The sequence below is a fragment of the Dreissena polymorpha genome, unplaced genomic scaffold (assembly GCF_020536995.1).
Source record: "Dreissena polymorpha isolate Duluth1 unplaced genomic scaffold, UMN_Dpol_1.0 chrUn035, whole genome shotgun sequence".
In the NCBI taxonomy this organism is placed as follows: Eukaryota; Metazoa; Mollusca; class Bivalvia; order Myida; family Dreissenidae; genus Dreissena; species Dreissena polymorpha.
Genome location: NW_026273349.1, coordinates 121,573 through 144,612, shown reverse-complemented (window position 1 = coordinate 144,612; position 23,040 = coordinate 121,573). Strand labels below are relative to the sequence as shown.

Genomic DNA, 23,040 nt, shown 5'->3' with positions numbered 1-23,040 from the left:
GTCGTGATTTTACGCATTTTGCACGCGAGAGTGATGCGCGTATCGCACTATAAAATCGCTAATTTCGCTTACTGTTAATTGTAGCGGAATTAGCGCGGTTGATAGCGTTTTAGACTATCACGCGGGAGAACTGTGTTCGATTCCGGATACCGGCACGTAAAATCAACTTTGGAAACTTCCAAATAAATTGAAATAAATTGACCACATTACAAATAAAATGAAGGAAAATAAGCAAACTGAGTGCGTTTGAAAATAAAATTAAATAAATCAGTGTTTCTCAAAGCTGGCACACGGAAGTGCAATTCAGGGGAGATAATGTGTGTAGATTACGAGCAAGGGCAGTGAATTAATTATACTGCATCATTTGAATGTTTGAAAAAAGTATGTTTGCAGGTTGCAACCAACTTCATACGAAACGTGAGATGAGCGTGAGATTGCTGTGATAATATAGGGCTTTAAGGAAATAGTGTTGTCTTAAAAGAATAGTATTTATTGATAGTAGTGCTAGTTGTTGATTAGTATAAAGAGGCCTCTTCATTACATAAGTACGTAGATATAAGTATTGAGTATAGATAGTAGACAGGTTAGGCTCGCACGATGAGTTTAGAACAGTTTAGAAATGTGAGTGAAAGAGAGGAGAGAATGCAGAGGAGAAATATAGAAAAAGAGATGGAAGAAATAAGGCACGGTAGACCATATATCCAGGAGAGGAATCGTACTCGCCTGAATGAATCGGTCAATGCATGTGAGTCCCCATTACGAACACAGGAACAAATTTCGAGTAGTTCCAGACAACAACGTGTTTCGTCTTATGTATCATCACACGAGGGAGAGAATCTTGAAGATTTGGACAAATTTCTAGAAGACTCACGTATGGAACTACGAGAAAGAATCAATAGCCTTGGATCAAATGTCGGGGACCTCGTAACAGTTGATGAGTACGTTGGTGACACCGAACAAACGCAAACCAAAACGTTTGAACATCAAAAGTCTGCACAACAACAGGAGACGGAAACAGACAGCAGATACGGACGACAAGCACAAATTATCCGTAACAGAGAAGAAAATGAACGCACAGAAAGGGAATTAGAATTACGACGGCGGCTTCTGGAGCTAGAGGAACGCGAAAGCAAACATCAGGAAAGAGAAGAGCATATGTATGAATATTGGAAACGTAAAGAGTTTGACTTACAGCAAAAGGAACGAGAGGTGACACATACATTTGATAGCCGAGAAGAGCGACTATTATCTCAAGAAATGAAGTTAAGAGATATGGAAATCTCATTATCAGAGAGGATGCAGAAGTTTGAATGCAAACTGGAGATGCGAGAGAATCGTATAACGGAGGGCTTTTGGAAGAATGAACTAAATGAGACAGTGGGCAATGCATCTGTGATTGAAAAGTGCAGTAAAGAGAAGACTGACCAGCATCATTAGAACCCAGATTACCAGATGTTGACGTTTTAAGCTACGGCAAAACGCTTATAAGAAAAGACGGTATCAAAATCGACCCAAGTAAGATCGAAGCGATACTTAAATGGAAAGTACCGACATCTATCAAAGAGGTTCGAAGTTTTTTAGGATTCGCCGGTTATTATCGAAAGTTTCTTAAAAACTTTTCACAGATATCTCGGCCCCTCAACGACCTCCTGATCGGCACATCCGGAAACCAGTCAATTACGAAGAAAACGTTTACATGGGGTGAGGCACAACAGCTTGCTTTCGACACTCTTGTTCAGGAATTGTCAACAGCCCCAGTTCTGGCGTATGCCGACTATTCGAAACCGTTTAAGTTGCATACGGACGCATCTTCGCACGGTCTTGGTGCAGTGTTGTATCAAGAACACGACGGCGTGGATAGAGTGGTTGCCTTTTCGAGCAGCAGTCTGAAGACATCGGAAAAGAATTATCATGCAAGTAAGCTGGAGTTTCATGCTCTCAAATGGGCAATCACCGATAAATTTCATGATTGCCTGTATGGTATCCCATTTGATGTCTACACGGACAATAATCCACTAACATTTGTGCAAAGCTCAGCCAAACTAGATGCATGTGGTCATAGATGGGTCGCCGCACTAGCGAACTATGACTTCAAAATTCACTACAGGTCGGGAAAGTTGAATGTTGAGGCCGGAGCACTTTCGAGGCTAGATCAGGACGTGGTACAAGCTGTCCTGGTAACGCATTCAACCCCTATGAATTCAAGTCCTGTTGTCGATCAGACCAAAATAATTGAAGCCTGCAACCCATCGGAGGTTCTAAAATCCGATGACTGGATAAACGGTCAAATTGCTGATCCAACAATTTCACAGGTCAAGACACTTATTGTTCTTAACTGGCGACCTAATCAGAGTAACGTCCGTCAACTTCCGCCGAAAGTAAAAAAGTATGTCCGCGTGCTGAAGCATCTATACATTTATAACGGGATTCTAATACATAAAACAACATTGCATGAGCAAACCGTACAACAGGTTGTTTTGCCAGAATCAGCCAGATTGCATGTTTTTAAAACATTGCATGATGATATGGGACACCAGGGTCGAGATAGGACAATATCTCTATTCAGCGAAAGATTTTATTGGCCTGGAATGTCAAGTGACATAACGAAATGGATACGAGAATGCGACAGATGTATTCGGAGTAAAAATGCCCCTACGTTTGCCACGGGTCTAGTAAATATAACCTCGACGGCACCGATGCAATTTGTGTGTATTAACTTTCTTTCACTGGAAGCATCAAAGGGAGGTTATGAGAATATACTCGTAATCACTGATCATTTTACGAGATATGCTCACGCTATTCCAACGAGGAATCAAACAGCTCGCACCACGGCCAAAGCTCTGTTCGACAACTATATCGTACATTACGGGTTTCCTGAGAAATTGCACAGCGATCGCGGTCAGAACTTTATGTCGCGCGTGATCAGAACGCTTTGTGCGATAACAGGTATAAAGAAAACGCGCACGACTGCTTAACATCCGCAGGGCAATGGTCAGTGCGAACGATTCAACGGTACACTGTTACAGATGTTGCGCACCCTGGACAATGAAAAAAAGGCAGACTGGAAATCTTCAGTACCATCACTGGTACATGCGTATAACGTGACTCGGAATGAGTGCACTGGCTACTCACCATATGAGTTAATGTTTGGACGCGCCCCTCGACGTGCGATCGATGCAGTACTGGGTTTGAAACGACAGGGTGTTGGAGGCTCAGCACCGTCAACATACGTTAAAGAGCTCAAACAACACTTAGGGGATGCATATAAAACAGCCAGCCGTGTATCGCAAGAACGTGAAAAGACAGCAAAACAACAGTATGACAGAAAAGTACGTGAAACTGTTATTCACGTGGGCGACAGAGTCCTACTTCGCAATTACGGGTTAAAAGGAACTCACAAAATCGCCGATATATGGGCAGAACATGCATATACTGTGATCGGCCAACCTGAACCGTCGATTCCGGTGTTCAGGATCCAGCACGAAAGTGATAAGAATATCAAGACAGTTTACCGGAACCAATTATTACCAATCCGCCAACTGCCGCTAGACGTAACGTCTACATCCGAATCGGAGTCTACGTTCGAATCGGAGACGACAAACACGCATGAAACATCAGATGCAGAATCCGATAGATTGCGTTCGGACCAGTCGTCAGCACGCAGTACGTTGAGGTGTAATGGTCGATCGAAGTCGGTGTACGTTCCACCACACAAGCGGAAGCCTGAAGAACCAGGGTTGTTACCGCGCAAAACAAAGCGCGCAACAACAACCCCAGCGTGGATGCGCACTGGAGATTACCTAGTGTAAAAGTCTATTATATCCATTAAATCGTGAAAATATGTTATACATATTTATTTATTTTAAAAATTATTACAAGGTGTATATTCATGATTTTTTATTCATTATTAAGTATGCTAGTGTATATTATGTGTGTGCTGTAATTACACGTTAAATATGCATTATTGTCTACAGTTGTCTGTTTTTAATATGATCGGAGTTGCGTTTTTCGACGCTACGAATGTTAGAAATCCTCCTTAAACGATTTCACGCGTTCATAATGTATTACTGATAATTGCGCGAGTTTTGTTTCAAATTTAATTGAAGCATATATCGAGGACGACATCAAAATCGGAGGACGGTAATATGTTTCAGATCGTATTTATAATTATATATAAAACTATATTGTGTTGTGTTGTTTTTAATGTTGTACCAATTTCTAAATATCGTTGACTTTAAATGTAAATCACGACTTGTCTATGAGTTTATAACGGTAGTTATTTTAATACTTATTGTACTCGTTGATTAGTTGTTTACTAGTATTCGATTTATTCGTTAAGGTCGTTTTGCTCTAGGTTAGATAGGTTAAGCTCATCTAATCCATACAGTTGCACGTTTAAAATTTGTCTAATACTCAGATCACTCATCCCTTTTCCCGTGCACTGATATGTTTAATGTCGATCTCGTGAATCGTATGATTGCTAAAGTCGTTCGATTCTTTACATTCAAAGAGTATACATCTCTTTGTTGTATATTAATGATATGTATTACCATTAATAAATATATTAGAGCCAAACGAGTTTATCCTCCACGATAGAACCACACGGAAACCTTCCGACAACACTAATCTGGGACGACACTGTATGCACATGTATTAAACCCCCATTTCTTAAAGAGCAGCTCAACTTTAAAATTGCAAATTGACTTTTGCATGCGTGATAATATTTATTTGCATTAAACTCTTGTGGATTAGCAAATATCTCATGTTTGTTGAACTAATACACGACTCCCGTCATATTAAGTATTTAACATCCATGACTTAAACGGACCATTTAACAGATTTTGGCATGTTCTAAAGTTTGCGAACTAATGCTTTAAATTCATGTAAACATCAGAGCAAAAGAGATTCAGTTAAAATCAAAAATTAACCCGTTTATGCCTAGCGTCCTGAAAAAAATGACTTTGCAAACAGCGTAGACCCAGGTGAGACGCCGCATGATGCGACGTCTCATCTGGGTCTGCGCTGTTTGCTTAAAGGAATTTCAGTAAGTAATATTCTAAATATAGAAATACATATACTAGACATCTTTAATTTTTGAAATAAATCGGTCCAATTTAGAAGGATGGGAGAGTCCACTCGGCATAAATTGTTTAAAATTGAAGAATGAAAAAAACAATATCCACACCTGGGCTCGAACCACTGAGCCTTGGAGCAAATTCGGCCAATCGTTATGACGGGATAATGCACGTAATTTAAACTTTATATAGGTAATCCTTGTAATGTCACACGATTACACTATAATAAGGATAACAACAATATGATAACGATAACAACAGAACTTTCCTAATTATACAATCGTTTCGCCTTTGAAGCGCTTTAGAATTTTCAGGCTTTTAAATCGTCAAAAAGATGCATACAATTGATATTTTAGAGCATACCATATGTCCAGTATTAATGTTTCCTTATAAAAAAAAACATAGCTTCAACAAAAGTTTGCAATTATGAAACAATATTTTTTATCAATTTTGTAAATTTATCAAAACGTGAACAGGTCCCATTAAATACAAACAATGTTTGAATGATATAATCTTGCTATATCCACATTCCCAACGACAACTGTTAAAATATCCACAAAATATAACTGTGAACTTTTCTTTAAATGTATCATTTTTTTAAATATGACATATTAATTTTATATTAAAGACATGATATTCAAAATTTCCTTTCGGCATCTTACAAATGATTTACACAACATTTTACATACATGTAGTTAAGAAATTTTAGCATGAAACATGAATGCGAGCATTTGTACGTTGTCTTGTATAAATTGCTATTAACCCATTTATGCCTAGCGTCTAGAAAAAAGGCCTTGGTAAAAAGCATATACCCAGATGAGACGCCGCATCATGCGGCGTCTTATCTGGGTCTGCGCTTTTTGCTTAAAGGCATTTTTTTATGAAATATTCTAAATATAAAAATAAATATACTAGACATCCCTAATATTTTGGAAATAAATTGATCCAATTTAAAAGGATGGGCGAGTCCACTTGGTATAATAGGGAAGAAAAAAAAAGTTCAAGTAAAGGGAGAATAGTACGAAATTATTAAACATGTATTTACAGCAACACTTGGTGTACACATGGTTAAATGGTATAAACAATGAAATTGACAAGGTTTCAATGGTGATAACCGCATGAACTTGCTCTACGAACACCATGTTTAAATCGATACCTAGTTTTTAAGTATATGTTTCTTTGTTATCGACTGCAAATATGAACTCGTACGAAGGTCTGCTAAATGAAAAATACCAGACAACTTTTTGAAGGTTTCTCATTTTTGTTTTTTCTATTGACAGCGTAGTTGTTAAGAACAGAAAAATGTTCTTTTCAATATGGATGACAAATCACGCTCAACGTGGCATTTTCGAATACTAATAGACCATACCTGTGTACTTATGTCCATAGATACATGATCAACTCTGGCTATTATTCTCGATAGATTAAAGTATAAACAAAAATGATGACAGTATTGCATATGCCAGCGTTGACAGGAGATTCTTTACGGACGGAGTCGATGGAGAGGACAGTTTCTCACAAGGGAAACGAGGATAGAGTATGCAGGGAGTTGTAAACGTTTTAATGAAGAATGGCGTATCTGATACTGACATCGAATGGCTGGCGTCTGGACCTCCCAGATCTTCACAGTACGATGTGACCTTCAAGACAGAAGATAAGTGTATCTCGTTTTTGAATAAAATACAAATGCAAGCATCGTTGTCTCACCAAGGAGTACAATACAGATTTGTTAAGTACGGAAAGCAAATTGTATCATGTGGAATTGAAAATAGGGATGCGTGTGGTCACGGTGGAGTGTGACAGAGTTCAGCAGGAGTCCATTCCACACATAATTCAATTTGAGTGTGGCACAAAGGCCTTGATTACCATGAGGGGACGGCAGCCCCTTTGCCTCTATTGCCTAGAGGTTGGGCACGTCCGCAACACTTTCCCCAAAAATATCATTGCCATTTTTAAGAAAACGTAAGTGTTTCAGAAAACAACAAGGACACAACACAATAGAAAAAGACAGACGGAGAGAAACGGACAGATGGTGAGAAACGAAAGGAAACAGAACAGCATACAGACCAACCAGAACAGACGAAGATTGATGACGAGGGGTTTGAGACGGTGGGAAGTAAGAAGAAAGGAAAGAGCCAGGGAAGAAAGAAAAATGGAGAGAAGATACAAGAAATGGAAGTAGAAACAGAGGTAAGGGGCTCAACAAGAGGGAGGAAAGCAGAAAGCAATGAAGACATGACCCCTGTGCCTAAGAACAAGTTCAAAGTTTTAGATATAGACCCAGATGATTTGGAGGAACACCCACTAGTGATTGATTTAGATTTCCAAGATCTTGTAATAAACTCCCTTTATACAAAAAATATTCACAATTTCATAAACCTCTATTTACAAATACCAATTACTGTTAACACTCAATTTTTTATGTTACCTAGTGTAAATAGTTCAATTGTATGTATATTTATCATTATATTTTATGTCTTAAAATATAATGTTGGCTTATATACCGAGCACACAGACAATTTGTGTGACCGATATATTAGCATATTTAACATTTCATGTCTTCACATTGTATATAGTATACTTTTTGTAATAAAATATAGCATATGTATAAATAAAATCTATGTAAATAGTACGTATATATATGCAATTAAAAACTATTACTTTAAAATCTTATATAACAAAAATGCATTTTTTATTTTATATAAACGTATAAAGAGCGTTCATATGCCTGTGTGTGTAAAAACTTTTTACTGTTATATATACTCAATCCATATCTATTATAAAACACCTTTTTTAAACACAATACTCAGCAACAATATATCTTTAATCTTTTTCCAATATCCTCGTGGTAAATTTGAGCGCATCTATCTGTTTCCAAATTACTTCGGTACGTAGTATATTCATTACAGCGAGTACAAAATCGTTGGCCTAGTCTCTTTTCTACCGGGTTTAAATCTTTTAAACACTATTATCGGTTTTTCAATCCTATCACTAAATCATGGACGTCGCACTTTTTTCTTTTAACTAAAACCTGAGTTATAAACTAGAACATGGAGTTAAACATAGAAACTATAAATATTAACGGATTTCGATCCAAACAAAAACAAACCTTCATTAAATATTACATTTTAATTAATAAAACAAAATATATTATGCATACACGAAACCCATGTAGATGATTACAAAATGTCGAAACAAATAGAAAATTTAATGTCTGTATTGCATAGCAATTGGGCTTAACAATAATGTACCGAAAACATTAATTTGTTTAATCGGAATTCCTTTTTTCATACATTTATACCAAAACCAAAACATCCAATGCCGGATCGGTACGTATAGACTACGTGTAGACACATTTTAACACTATTGTTCCAACACTTAAGACATAGGTTAATGTTAAACTTTACCCAAAGTACAATTTACCGTAGGATGCATGGAATCAATTATCTACGCGGCAGAACAAATAAAATCCCCGAGTACACTGACACTTACTGCTGGTCGTCAGCACAATATTCAGGTAGTTCAAGACATAGGCCCAACATAAGCCTGGAATAACATCCCCTGCTGGAAGTGCCCTGCCAATATCTACTGGTTCTCCTGTAAAAACCACATATACATGAGTCGCACTCTGAGAAAACGGGGTTAAATGCATGTGCGTAGAGTGTCGACAGTTTCTGCTGTTATTAAATCGCTCGTTTAGATAAAATCTCTTCTGAACAAAGCTCGAGTTGAGGCGGAGTGTGTCGTCCCTGATAAGCATGTGCGTACTGCACTGGCTAATATTTGACGACACTGTAAGAACACGCATTAAACTCGCTTTTCACAGAGCAAGTCTCAAAGTATGCACTGGTATTTATTATAAAGTAGTTGGACTGCGTGCATAATTGTGTATACATTTTTTTATTTCGAAATGTTTATCGTATCAAATGTACGTGACATACCCATTTACTGTCGCCTGTATGTATACAGAAACTGTATCTGTATATGATATTCACTGTATACAATACATATATACAATACATGTTTTGTCGGATCCAAGATTTGCAGAAACGATATATGCGCTTTATAATATCGGCACGAAATTTAAAAAAGCATGATTTTACATTCAATCAAACGTCAAGTAAAGTTGAAAGGCTGTTTGATGCTTTAATTATGATGGCTCATACACTGCCAATTACCTAAAAAATTGTTCTTACAATCCAGTTTTTGTAGGATTTCTCATCTTTGCTGAATACTGTAACCCAACGAATACATCTTGGTACTTCTGAGATATTCACACCGCTGCGCAATACAAGCAGGATCCTCAATCTGCCGTCATCAACATCGGCAATCAGGCATTTTATGAGATTGAAAGAAAGCAGTTCGCTTTTCAGCGATTCTTTCGATACAATAACTATTATCCATCCTTCTCGATTGTCACCATCTGAGAGCAGGAATCTTCCTGGTGTGTTTTCATGTCGTATGATGTTCATATGATGTTTTTGTAGCTCTTTTTCGACTTTCACAAAAATCTCCATCAATATCAAAACATGATATGTAAACACTCATCTGGAAAATCTGAGAAGTAAATAGATTAGATTGAACACATGTACATGTTGCTATAATGACTAACCTTATGCTGTCATCAAACACTGACTAGTGTTTACAAATATTGTTCACGTATGGATACGTAATTTAATTTAAATATTTGATGAATACTAAAAATGAAAAGCATGTATTTGTTTTAAGGGACAATAACTCATTACATATTTCTTATTAGTATGTTAGCGAGAATGCGTTCTAATCCTCTCCATTTAATATATTTGAAGGTACTTTGAAGGTACATTGCCAGACTAATGTCCGTTCTTTGAATGTATCGGGCCAGGCATTCAAATGCTCCAGTACTATATTTGCATACATTATACAGTATCGATTAGTATGCAGATGCTAGTAAACTTATTCTTGTTGTGCACTTACCCTTTTAACATCGGACAAAACTCCAGCTTATTAGAGAAGTTTCTGCCCCAGTCTTCTTGATATTGTTTGCCGTCGCTGCCTTAAACAACGCGACAGGAATATCGTTTTCATCTAAAAAATGAATTGCATTTTATCAGCTTAATAAGTATCAAGTAATTGTTCTTGAAAACGTCTATAAATATTTGATTATACATGTAACAGGTATTGTCTTATTAAGCTTATACCGAGCCAATTATCCAATCGATGTCTCTGCAACATCTCCCCGTAATGCGGGCAAATGCGACATGAAGTATAAATATATAGCCCTATAATGTTTATATTTGCATGCCGATGTGCATGTTCTGACATAATAAAGAAACGTTAGATACCTTCACATGGAACGATTTCCAAGAAGTCACTCCATCCTTTCGCATCGATTATCTGCTGGTATGATTGACAGAAAAGCTGGTGCTCAAGAGCGACATTTATTTTCCCAAGGTGCTGCTTTGCAAGATGTGATATTGCAGTTATCGTAGTTGGTACCTGGGCACAAACGTACAACTCGTTCTGAACAAATGGCAGACGATTAAATCAAGAATTCGAGTGGTCAATCGAACGCCGGAAAAATTGTACGCACTTGTCTGGAATGTTGACGGATTATTACAACATAATACGTGTAATTGTTACAATAAACGGTACCAAAATTTCATCGAAGTCGCTGATAATTAAAGCCACACATCTTATTTGGCATAGTAAATTTAAGTATAGATAAGAATTATATTTTATATATGCCAATTAGAATATATTTGGTAGTTACAAGGTAGAAATCCGTCTTTTGCGCTTTAAAACTTAAAAATAATCGCGTTTGTAGAAATGGACGTATACGTATAGAAATCCTTATTTCGGTTTTAAAAGTGGTACCGTTTGAAAAATTATAAATTACGTGCTTACTAAGCTATAGATTTAACGACAATTTTGCACAATATCAAATTGCATCTATGTGTATTGATTAACATGTATTTCATTTCAAGATCAGAGGCTTTAAAATACACAAAATGAACTATTTAAGCATACGTCGCACTGGGTTGTGAAAACCATATTAAAAATACAAAATATAATGAATGTGCCAGCATTCTAAAGTCTTCGTAATAGTTGTGTGTATGCTCTACGTGTTTATATATTATACATGATACCAGTAAGCACAAACATGTTCACAATTCAAAAAATGGAAAAACTGTTTAACTCGATTTTATGAAAATTGAGTTTTCTATTTGTTATCGGATTTAATTGTTTTAATCCGTACACCCTATTTATGAAAGTATATACTTACGTTCGCGTGCTTTATCTGGTTGATGGTAACAACATTATCTCTGTGTTTTTACCCGCATGTATTCTCTTAAACTCAAATGTATCCACATTCGAAATAACAATGCCTGATGCTGAATTTGACGGAAGCTGCTGTGGGACAGCGCAGGTTTTTGGTACAGCCAACAGAAAATTTCCAATCAGTAGTTTTTTGTTCTTCTGTAACCATCGCATTTCTCCAACCAATTCTTGTTCTTTGCAAAAGAAAATAAATACACATATAACGATAAAGTTCAATTAATAGTGTCATTATATTACCAATCGGCACGAGTATTCCAAATTTTGAACGAACGCTATTTTTACAGAACATTAACAATACCATGCCTCGCTCGTTACTGTTGTCCTTTTCCCTTTATGCACGATCATATACACATTGAAGTTATTCAACTATACTATTTTGTTAACATTTAAATAGAGCTAAAGAGAAGTTGATAACATACAATGCTGGGCTTATATTGGCTAAACAAGAACATCACACAAAGATCTATAATTCTGCCAAAAAAACTAATTTAAGCTATAATTGCTTTCTTCAAGATCATCTTCACACAAAGGTCATTCATTATGTAAAGTTTGAGATCCACCTAGTGAAAGAAAAGTTACAAACACATGCGTCAAAAGACCATAATATTCTATAATTGTTAAATAGGCTTTACTTATGAAAAATAGTGCTGCTGCAAAAATTCCGATTTGAACGATCATCAAAATATAAAGGTCATACAAGATGGACACTTTTTGCAAGACCCACCAAGCAATAAAAGGGATTGAATAGTAATGCAAAAAAGACCTTATCCTTCCAAACCGTCTCGCAGATAAATGTATTCCTTTACAAACATCTCCACATTGAGGTCATTTAACTGTAAAGTTTTGAAGGAAAATAATCGAATAATAGACAGGAGGCCTAATCGCAAGCTAAAGGGGACTATATATTTTAAAGTGGAAACAAGAGAAAGCGCCACAATTTAGAAAAAAACTGGTTTGCAGTAAAATGCCTTTCTTCACGATCATCAAAACGATAGTCATTTTATTGTGATAATTTGAGCAAGAGTCAACCAATATTTCGGAACAACTGACGCACGGGCGGTCGGAAAAGAACAATGCTTATTAATTGCCAATCATTGAATTTCATTTCTTTAATGGTGGCCTTATTTCAATCGCCCACCTGGTATAATTTTCAAAGCAAATCAAATTATGCCGGTAGCTGCAAGACAGTTGTAAACAGTTACACACATAAAGGCTGATATATATGCATGCACAAAATGTCTATTACGGTAAAATGACTCATAGTTTATCATGACTTATAGTGCCATATGACTTATATTTGATTATGACTTATAATGTCACATGACTCATAGTTTTTCGTGCCTTATAATGCCACATGACTTATATTTGATAATGACTTATAATGTCACATGACTCATAGTTTTTCATGCCTTATAATGTCACATGACTCATAGTTTTTCATGCCTTATAATGCCACATTACTCATAGTTTTTCATACCTTGAAATGTCACATGAGTCATAGTATATCTTGCCTTATAATGTCAAATGAATGATACTTTATCATGCCTTATAATGTCAAATTACTCATAGTTTATCATGCCTTATAATGTCACATGACTCATAGTTTATCATGCATTATAATGTCACATGACTCATAGTTTATCATGCATTATAATGCCACATGACTCATAGTTTATCACGCTTTATAATGTCACATGACTCATAGTTTATCTTGACTTATACCGTCGCATGCTGATAGTTTATAAAAGCCTTATACTGTCACACGATTGATAGTTTATCATACCGTATAATGTCACATTAATCATAGTATATCTTGTCTTAAAATCTCAAATTACTCTTCGTTTGCCATACCTTTTAAATCTCATTTCTCATATATTAACCATGGATATATTTCATTGAGCCTCATAATGTCTCATTGGTTATAATGCCCAAGGACTGATAAGCATTCATACCGCATTATGCGCAATAAAACACCATATAAGTTGACTCAAAATGTCTAGTTAGCCTTTAAAACATTGTGTTATTGGCAAATGAAGTTATTTGACTTTGCAGTATTTTTAATGTTAAAGAATATGTAAGACTTGGAGATTTAACAACATTAGGCCATACCGCAATCTTAAACAGGTAAACTTTTGAAAACATTGATAGTGTATACATATGACAGACATGACCATTGTGACTCTTATCCTTTTCAAATTTATTATTCGAAATCGTAATACTAGTTATTTGAAAATGTTAACCAAACATATAAACTACGGAATACATGAAAAGGTACAAAATGCATGCGGCAAAACGACTTTACCTTCAGCAACATAGCCCATGTAACCGGATATGTGGGAATGGACCAAGCCAAGATGCAAGTTTCCCGCTGGTAATTCTTTGTCCAAACACACTGGAGCTGAAACAATAATATTATATTTGGTTAGACCGCAAACACAATTACCACCTGTTATCAAATTGTATTTAAGTGACAGGCCAAATAAAAAATTAAAATATATTATTAAGTCATATTCAGAACACATACTTTTATGATTAAAAAAAGGAGTTTTGTTTACGATTTTTAACAATTCGCAGGATGAGTAAAACCATGTGAAAATTGGTGAAAAGATATGTGTGTTGCCAATTTCAAAATAATTACACTATCAGCATTGCACAATATTACATGGTTCATTTTAATGCGTTCAGTCCATTTATAATAATGTATATTAAGGATTCCATCATAAAAAGGTTCATTACATGTTCAAAAGAAGTATCAATCGTTTGGCTGTATTTATGTTAAAAAACATTTACAACGGTTACGTTAAGCAACTTGACATCGGGAACGTTTGCTGATTATTTTAAACATAAGGTATGAATTATAAGGTCATACTAACTTTTCAGTTGTTTGAGAAGCCTTTCATATCCCTGCCATTCAGTGAGGTCGACAAACGTCTTGGGCGTCAACGACAGCAATCCGGTTTTCCCAACATCTTCACGTCGATTTCCTTTGTATGCGACCAAAAGTCTCATGATTTTCCACATTTATGTTTTCTAAGGCAGACAAAACTGCAAATGTGAACCATCCTTTTGAAGCAGATTGATCTGTTATAAGAATTATTATTCTATCATTACGATTAATTGAATTGTGAATGTTATTCATATCTTCGGTTCCAGGTATTCTTATTTCATGGTCAGTTTGACATGTGTATCCACCATTCTTTTCAATGAAGAACCTCAATTTGTCTGCCTCTGTTTTAGACGCTTCGTTTGCGCCTTCACTGTCATAAAATATAATCGCCTTTGCATTATTTCCACAGGATGCCATAATTACACATACATGCTTTAACAAATAGATTTAAATGTCAGGAGCATATATATTGAAATCAATTCAGATGAAAAATATTCCAGATTTAAATTCAATATAAATAATCCTTATATCCAGTCCAAATAACGATACCAATATATTAAATTTCGATTTTATTTGATTAAAATCAGTCTTTGATACAAATATGAAATCGAAACCAAAACTACTTTTATTATTTTCCCATTTACTATAAATACACACATACGGCTACACACCACGGATCGATACATTATAGACACCGATTGAAGGAGTTGGTGTAAGCTTTACAGCTGTGACATTTGCTATACAAAAATTCAAATATATATCATGTAACAGTTTCAAATTGTTAAATAAAGGAACAAATAATTTAAATTTTAAAGCGCTTCGCAATACACAATTTAACTAAATATACTCGCTTATATGATCGCAGTTTTTTGTTTTTTTCTTCTTCGCCTTACATTTCTTCTACTACTACTACGACTACTAATTTCAATAAATCATCATCATCATCATCATCATCATCATCATCATCATAATCATCATCATTATCATCATCATCATCAACAACAACAACAACAACAACAACATCATCTACATCATCATCATCATTGTCATCGTCGCCGTCGTCGTAATCACCATCATCATCGTCATCATCAACAACAACAAAACAACGTCATCATCAACATCATCAACAACAACAACATCATCATCATCATCATCGTGATCATTACCATCTTTTTCGTGTTCTTCTTTCTTTTCCTCTTATGTGGTATCATCATAAGCAACATTATCATTATCATCATCGTTATTATCATAATAATTATTATAATCCTAATTATCATAATTATCATAAAAATAAATAATGCTTTTTCTAATGCAAGAATGGTAACATATGGAAAATAACAGTATATTTTAAAGGCGAACTATGTTCATCTTTAGTAAAGAGATTTTCATTGATTGAATCATCTTATCGCACGCATATACACTCTAGGAAATTACATTTAAAATAGTCCTGTTTGATTTATAAAGATAAACTATTTTTCATATGCCAACGGTTGATAATTAAATACATAATTATTAACAATTGAAAAAGGCATATCGCAATTATTCCATTGATTTCAATATGTAACAAAAGTTACTCATTATCATACACAAGTTTTTACCCGAATTTCAAACCAATATGGAACGCGCTCTGGGAAAAGGGGCTTAAATGCATTCGCGCAAAGCGTCCTTCCGCCTTAAAAGGATTTTTGATAAGAAAATGTTTTATTTAAACAGAAAATATCATAAAAGCGGAAACTTTCGTCATTACTTAGCCTGTGCGAACTGCATAGGCTAATATGTGACGACACTTTACGCACATGCATTGAAACCACTTCTTACAGAGCACGGCCCATATATATGGTGTTGTATGTATGCGTGTGCTTGCTCTGCTGTGTTGTATGTATGCGTGTGCTTGCTCTGCTGTGTTGTATGTATGCGTGTGCTTGCTCTGCTGTGTTGTATGTATGCGTGTGCTTGCTCTGCTGTGTTGTATGTATGCGTGTGCTTGCTCTGATGAAGACACTTAGTCGTTAATAATTCGCAAAGTTAGCCCAAACTGAGTATGATAATTGCTGTTTAAATTCACTCAACTGCTAGTGTCGCTCTAGTCTGAAATATATAGAGATAAATGTGTTAATGACTGTTCTTTGTGTAACATATCAGATGAGGCTTAGAATAAAAAGACGGCGAGGATTGCTGTTTTCTGTGTATCATACCGCTACGTCCCTATTTAAAATGAAACGCAATTAAAACATGATGCAACGTTTCAGTTTTAGCCGCAATGAATATGATGCGCTAAATAATTATGAAATATGTTGTTTGCGGTTTTTGTTGTATTTGTTTTCTAAAATTTATTAATTAATGGTATCAAGCTGTTTGTTTTTTTGTAGAATCTTAGTATATTGTACCAGAAAGGATAATTGTATTGTTGATCCCAAGTAATATGGTCTACACCCATGAAATAAATATATCAGACTTCGTTATATCAGGCAGAAATTAATGTAGTAGTATTATAAATAATGGAATATTATGACAGAAACAAAACTTTCTGAAAAAGCCCTTTATTTAAATTGTGCAAATTAGAATTCCTAAACTTAAGTAATGGTTATATGCTAACATATATTATGAACAACTTAAGTTCTAATAAATAACATATTAAAGAAAGTTAACTTATATGAATCCGTTATAAATATCAATACGAATTATTTGTATCAATTCAAACGGTGTATACACATAATCAAATTGTCTTGCTCATTTAAAAATTCACCACAAAAGATTTGAAGAATACGTAGTAACTCGTATGGGTAATTTTATTGGAAATTCCAACAGCTCAAAATTGAAACGCGCATGCTCTGTTACATAATGGTATACAGTCGCAATCCAAACTTTTGATTACGCAGTATGGCCTGGATGCATATTGCGTGTGATGCAAGAAGCGGTCTCGTTGCATGCAGCTCAATTGGTAGTGCAAGTTGTGTACAGCGGGATTTTCATCTTCGACATATAACGGTTCTCTAAATACTGATTTCACCCAGGAAACGGTCTCGAAATAGTTTCAATGATATTAAGAAATTAAATGCATTTGACCTTAGATAAATGAATTCGCTATGGGAAAACCCAGGTTTTTCCAGAGTAAGGCTTATATACATATAGGTTAAACTGAACTATGCGGATATCTCTTGATTAGAGTAAGGCCTATATACATATAGAATAAACTAAACTATGCGGATATCTCTGGATCAGAGTAAGGCTTATATACATATAGGTTAAACTGAACTATGCGGATATCTCTGGATTAGAGTAAGGCCTATATACATATAGAATAAACTGAACTATGCGGATATCTCTGGATTAGAGTAAGGCTGATATACATATAGACTAAACTGAACCAAGCGGATATCTCTGGATCACAATATGGCTTATATACATATAGATTAAACTGAACTATGCGGATATCTCTTGATTAGAGTCAGGTTTATATACATATAGAATAAATTGAACTATGCATATATCTCTGGATCAGAGTAAGGCCTATATACATATAGAATAAACTGAATTATGCGGAGATATCTGGATCACAGTAAGGCCTATATACATATAGATTAAACTGAACTATGCGGAGATCTCTGGATCAAAGTAAGGCTTATATACATTTAGATTAAACTGAACTATGCGGATATCTCTGGACTAGAGTAAGGCTTATATACATATAGAATAAACTGAACTATGCGAATATCTCTGGATCAGAGTAAGGCCTATATACATATAGAATAAACTGAATTATGCGGATATCTCTGGATAACAGTAAGGCCTATATACATATAGATTAAACTGAACTTTGCGGATATCTCTGGATCAGAAGCATATTGTATTTATGAGTGTGCATAACATTACAGTACCACACCAACCATTCAGTTTGTGTTTATGTCATACAATGCATTTATTAGTAGCAGGTTACGGCAAAGCTTTCTTGAATTGTATGAATTACAGATATACAGGGCACGAACGTCATGTGGTAATAAGGTATTGTCGTTCAGGAGGACATTTAAGTTCATCCAATAAATGCCAATATGAAATAATGCACTTAATAGTGCTTTATAATGATTTACTAAAATTAATACAACACATTTGTAGAAATTAAACGATTAAAATATTGTTTAAGGCTTAATCTCAAATAAATTATGTTATAAATTATTGAAGCGTGTTTGCCATAATGCATTTTATTATTAAGACCGTAAGAAAAATAATTATATTCAAATCGTGCGATAATAGTTTCATCGGCCAGCTAGCAAACACAAAATGTTCAGAATGACATGATAGCAATTTAAAGTATTTTTTACGATGTGCGATGATTAAGAAAGAGACCCGAGCTATTTAAACTCTATAAACCAAGATTCAGCTGCTACACTACAATTTAGAGAGCCCCGTTCTAAAATGCTAAACAATAACCACACGCGAAAGGCCTACATAAAAGCCAATTGCTACATTACAACGATAAGCAATACTACTGAAATTCCCAAAGGTCCAAAGTTCCACATGCAACAATACCACAGAAACAATCCCGCGCTACAATATTACTTTAATAGTTGAATGCTGCAATGGCTGCAATACACAATAAAGAGCCCCGCGCTACAGTCAAGCTCTTAAATAGTACTTAACGACTATCGCGATTAAATACTATAGAAAGAGTCCCGTGTTACCATACTATTAAAAGTAAAGCTCTAAAATAGTACGTTACGACTATCTCGCTAAAATACTACATACAGAGTCCCGTGTTACAACACTACATATATAGCCTCGCGCAACAATATTAAAGAAACAAAGCTTGCTATACATTATTATAGAAAGCTTCCCGCCATACAATATTATAAAAAAATACCAGCGCTACAATATTATTGAAAGAGCCCGCCCTTCAATATTACATAATTAGTCTCGCGCTACAATACTACAGAAAGTGTCCCGCGCTACAATACTACAGAAAGAGCTGCAATCTACAATACTAAAGAAGAGCCCCGCGATTAAATACTACAGAAAGTGTCCCGTGCTACAATACTACATACATAAACCCATGCTACAATTTTACACACGATGATCCAAGCAACACTACCATAGAAAGAATCAAGCGCAACCCTACTATATCAAGAGACAGGCGCCTACATGCTATGGGAATATCTACGCCTCACACCAATAAAGAAACAAATCCCGTGCTACTATATTATACAAACTACTATATTATACAAAGAATTCGGCCCTACAATATTATATAAGAGGCTCGCTCTACAATAAAACAGAAAGAGCACCGCGCTACAATATTATAGACAAAGCCCTGCAATACAATAATATAGAAATATCCCCGTGCTAAATACTACATAGAGAGCCCCGCGATACAATATTATTAAAAAGAGCCCCCCTTTACAATATTATAGAAAGGGTCCCGCGCTACATTTCTACACAAAAAGCCCTTTGATAAATACTGTAGAAAGAGCCCCGCGATACAATACTACATATATAGTCCCGCGCTACAATACTACAGAAAGAGCCACACGCTACAATAATATAGCAAGACCCGTGCGCTACAATACTGAAGACAGTGCTCCATGTAACAATACTATAGAAATAGCCCAGCGCTGTAAAAATACAGACAGAGCCCCAGGATACAAAACTTTATAAAGACCCCCGCGCTAAAAAACTAAATTGAGAATCCCGCCACAATTCTAAAGAAGATATCTCGCGTTATATAGTACTATATAAAGAGCCCCGCGCTACTCTTCTATGGAAATAATACCGCGCGACTATACTGTAGCAAACGTTTCATACTTCAATGCTTATATAAACAACCGTACTACAATTCTATAGAAAGCATCCCGCGCTACAATGTTAAGCTTTGGGCTACAATACTATAGATAAAGCTCCAAGCTGCAATACTTTATAAAGAAAGAACCTAAACGCTACAGTACTACAGAGAGAATCCAGCGCTAAAATACTATAGTAAGAGTCCTGTGCTAGAATACTGAAGAATGAGCCATCCGCTACAATACTTAAGAACATATCCCGCGCTACAATACTAAACAAAAAGCCCCGCACTTAAATATTATAGAAAGATCCACGCGCTTCAATTGTATAGAAATAGTCTACATGGCTATTCAAAAAGCATCGAGCTACAATACGATCGAACGAGTCCCGCGATATAAAATAGAAATATTCTCGCGCTACAAATTATAGAAAGAGTCCAGCGCTTTAATAGTCCCCCTTGCCACAATACTATAGAACAAGCCTCGCGCTAAAATACTGAAGAATGAGTCCCACGCTAGGACACAATAGAAAGAGCCCTACGGTACATTACTTTAGAACCTACCCCACGGTGAAATACTATGCAAAGAACCCCGCATTTAACTATTATAGAAAGTGACCCGTGGTCAAATATTATAGAAATAATCCCGCGGTAAAATACTATGGAAAGGGCACCGAGCGACAGTACTATAGATATAGTACAATACTAAAGATATAGTACCGCGCTACAATAATTTATAAAAAAACACCCGCGCTGCAATACTATTTAAAGAGTCCCGCGCTACAATACTACAGATAGAGTCCCGCGATACAATATTGTGGAAAAAGCCCCGCGCTGCATACTGCATAAAGGGTACAGTGCTTAATACTGCACAAATAGTCATGTGTAACAATATTATAGAACAACAATATCATACAATATTATAGAACAAACCGCGCAGAAAGAGCCGCTCCCTACAATATTACAGAACGAGCCGCTACTTACAATAATATAGAAGGAGTTCCACTCTACAATGCTACAGAAAGAGCCCTACGCTACAATACTGCAGAAAGAACCCCAGGCTCAATACAACAGAAAGAACCGCGAGCTTCAATTTTATCGAAATAGCACAGCAATACAATACAATTGAAATAGCCCTACGCCACAAAACTATAGAAATTACCACGCGCTTGAATATTATAAAAATCGTCTGCTCTAAATTACTATAGAAAGAGCCCCGACTTACAAATAAAACTAATTTTTTATATTGGTGACTAGATCGATATAAGATGCAGTTTGCTAAAATGATTACGGCCTTTCATTGAACGAAAACAAGCTTAATTCACACCAACCTTTCAACTCATATGACGATTGAAATGTTAAACCTTTGGGAAATGATATCGTGAAATTTAATTAAACACTTGGTCGAAGTTACAACCCCCAAACAGGTAAACGGTAGCCATTGCATTTACACGTTATACTTTCCCTCAAGTTTCGAATGATTTTCAGTATGGAGCGTTTTATATACTATGCACATGTGTGTGCATTTTTCTTTTCAAACGTTAATGTTTAAAACATAGTTTACAGTAAAACACGGACAAGTTACTATATCTTAATAAATAAATACTATTAACATTAGTTTTAAAATCGAAATATTCGATTTAATTATCGGAACGTGGTGTCTATTACGGCTGAGATTACACGGAGGTAGACACATTAAATGACTGTGTTAGTGGTGTCTAACCTTTCTTTTATCGAGGGGAAGTAACCACTTGCAGATGTTCGTCTTTTGACGAAGTGTATAGTTTAAGCGAACTAAATATCATATAATAATTAACTATTGTTCTCCAAGTATGTTCTTTATGGTAAGGATTTATTATTTATTTATTACGCATACAAATTCTACGTGAAACGCGAAGGTTATGTATTAGTAAAAGTATTTCGCTTTTAACCTAATTGTTCATAGTTCGAAATCGAAAGTGACTTCTTTAATTGTAAAAGGAAAATAGAAATGTTTGGTGGAATTAAAGTCTATATTTATTGTGTTTGTTCTCGGCTTATAAATATTGCAATAGCTTTGTAAACTGTTATACAATTAATGCGATGGTGAGATGAAACGAAGCCCATATTTTTTAATATCTGACATGAATATGCATTTCTAAAAATAACCGTCTCTCACTTCAAGGGGATTACCCTCACAGGTTGACATTTTTGTTTGAGTAGTATAAATGACTGATGTCATCGTTCAGAATGCATGGCGGATTGCAGTGTGAGTGGCAAAGATGTGTTTGTTCTATTAGCATGCGTTCCGAACAAAATTTGTGTTCATGTCTGCGTGTCTTTATTTCAAATGTTGATCCAGTATGTTTATGATAACGTTAACACTTCATCTTCTTTCTAAATGCAAAATTGACGAATGCAAAGATTCGACTTAATATATTGTGCTGTAATCAACCAGAATCGGTAAGGCTTATCCAGATTATATTAAGTATTATTTTCAAAATAAACAAAATGACCTGATATTGAAGGGCTAAAGGAACGTCAGCTATTTATAATTACGTTAAACTCTCTACAGTTTAGTTTTCTTCTTTACAAAAGCGCAAGTTTAAATTAATATTAACATACTTAACAGTATTAGTTATACTCAAAAATGAGAGCTTTGCAAATTGGAAAAAAATCGCTGTTCCATGTTAAATGTTTTGCCATGCAATGGAAGTTACATATTTTACTTATCAATAGCCATGGTACTTGTCAAATTCGGTATGAATTCCGGCAAAACAGTTGGCGAATGTATAATCATAAGTTAAATATATATTACATAGGGCCACTACAAAGTGATTAAATGTTCGATGGATTCGCCGCACCTAAAACTCTTAAAACTGAATAAAAATATTTTTATTTTTATTTTGCGCCCGCCGCAAAAAATTTGTTGCGCACGCACCTATTTATTAAATGATTTAGTTTTATTTAGCCTACGTATTTTACGACATAGGCCTAGAGTGTTATAA

General features: G+C 35.4%; 1 protein-coding gene and 1 long non-coding RNA gene across 8 annotated transcripts in view; one reads left to right on the top strand and one right to left on the bottom strand.

Moving 5' to 3' along the window:
• Positions 1-23,040, top strand: part of LOC127863769 (uncharacterized) — a 105,514-nt gene that overhangs the window by 58,979 nt on the left and 23,495 nt on the right. The window contains exon 1 of one of the 4 annotated variants that reach the window (XM_052403412.1): positions 21,791-21,897. The exons of 2 other annotated variants lie outside the window; for them this stretch is intronic. The gene's annotated coding sequence lies outside the window, so the exon portion shown is untranslated. Of the gene's footprint in view, positions 1-21,790; positions 21,898-23,040 lie in introns of those variants that run through there. One more of the 4 variants, XM_052403413.1, reaches the window with a different exon arrangement.
• On the bottom strand, positions 5,855-14,862 carry LOC127863773 (uncharacterized). Of its 4 annotated transcripts, none has more exons than XR_008041171.1 (8): positions 14,270-14,862; positions 13,699-13,794; positions 11,341-11,569; positions 10,400-10,577; positions 10,032-10,142; positions 9,272-9,632; positions 8,568-8,672; positions 5,855-6,715 (listed from the first exon to the last, which is right to left on the bottom strand). It is a non-coding gene; the product is annotated as an uncharacterized LOC127863773 (long non-coding RNA). The 4 variants fall into 4 exon arrangements; XR_008041173.1 differs by having other exon boundaries at positions 10,400-10,553; XR_008041174.1 differs by lacking the exon at positions 11,341-11,569 and having other exon boundaries at positions 10,400-10,553.